This window comes from Aquarana catesbeiana, linkage group LG02 (genome assembly GCF_042186555.1).
Source record: "Aquarana catesbeiana isolate 2022-GZ linkage group LG02, ASM4218655v1, whole genome shotgun sequence".
NCBI classification, from domain to species: Eukaryota; Metazoa; Chordata; class Amphibia; order Anura; family Ranidae; genus Aquarana; species Aquarana catesbeiana.
The window spans coordinates 251062149-251063807 of record NC_133325.1 but is presented as its reverse complement, the minus strand read 5'-3'; positions in this window follow the sequence as shown (position 1 = coordinate 251063807).

Genomic DNA, 1659 nt, shown 5'->3' with positions numbered 1-1659 from the left:
ACAGCAATCGCCCCAAAGAAGCTGCAGAACTTTTTTTTTTACAGTGGAGCTTGGTGCGATTTTTGGTGCAGCGCATTTCTGAAATGCAAGGAAATGCACAGGTGTGAATGGAGCTTCATTGTTCTTGTGTAAACGCACCAATTTCACTTTCAGGCCCCATTCGCTTCTAGCATATTAGGAGCGAATGTTTTGTGTCTTGTTTTTCCTGTGACACGCATAGGGCAGCCTGTTTTTTTCAATTGGCTGTACTACATGTGGTCAAATGGGACATTTTGGCGTTTTATTGGTTGCATGTTTTTTACTGTGCATTTTGCAGCATTTGCTTCTCGTTTTTTCACATGGCAAAATGTCTGTTTGCTTCTGTGTTTGGTGTGTCGTTAACAATTAATTGCACTGAAAGTGCAACTAGTAATTTTATGTGTATAATCATGGCCATACACTATGCAATCTGATTGTGTATTTAGTGAAAAGGGTGATCACTGATTGATTGCATTTCATTTAAAAAATGTGCACCTGGGAGTGGGTGGGTGGATGATGCAGGGTGGGTGCTAATGAGGTCAGCTGGTCAACTCCTTCCTTTGTCATGGTCTAAAGTCTGTAAGGAAGAAAGACATTTCTAATGGAAATGTCTGGAAATATGGATTAGGACAATAAAAGTAATGCCGTGTACACACGAGTGGACTTTCCGGCAGACTTGGTCCGGCGGACCGGACTCCGTCGGGCAATTCGATTGTGTTTGGGCTCCAGCGGACTTTTTTTTCCCAAAAGTCAGACGGACCTAGAAATAAAACATGTCTCAAATCTTTCCGATGGACTCGAGTCCGGTCGAAAAATCCGCTTGTCTGTATGCTAGTCCGACAGGCTAAAACCGACACTAGGGCAGCTATTGGCTACTGGCTATCAAATTCCTTATTTTAGTCCGGTCGTACGTCATCACTTTCGAATCCGTTGGAGTTTGGTGTGATCGTGTGTAGGCAAGTCCGTTCGTTAGGAAAGTCCATCGGAAGTCCGCCGAAAGTCCATCGGATAGACCATCCGACCAGTCCGGTCGAAAACTCCGCTTGTGTGTACGCGGCATAAGTGTCTGAAAATTTAATGGATTTAACGGAAAGGTTTGATATTTTTGCAAAAACGACCGCAACATACATGGATATACAATGTAATACCGACATATAATCACACACGTAGGTTGGACTTGATGGACTTGTATGTATGTATGCTATATTGGTGCATAGGGGAGCTGGAATTTAGGAGGGGGAAAAAAAGTTTAAAAGGTGAACTTACCCTTTAAGAAATATTTAGACAGGAAGGGCATGGTCACCCATCTGCTCATTTTTTTTAACAAGTCAGAGTACTGAAAGGCAGATGCTGCATTCAAGTATGTATTCTTAACTAAGAAAAAAATACCTTCTGTTGCTCTCAGCCTCCTCCAAATGTTTCTTTAGTTTTGCTGCTGTAATGCGACTTCCTGTTAAAGGGTGGATACCGTTGACTACTTCTCCATGGTCCTTATGTATTATAAATGTAGCTACCCTCTCTTGTTAGCATCCGAGATATGTAATGTGCATGCGGTGGTGCAACTGACCACAACCAATGTGCACTGCTCACAGAAAACAAAAAGAAGTGAAAGGAAAGAAAAAATGTTCAGGTGCTCACAGA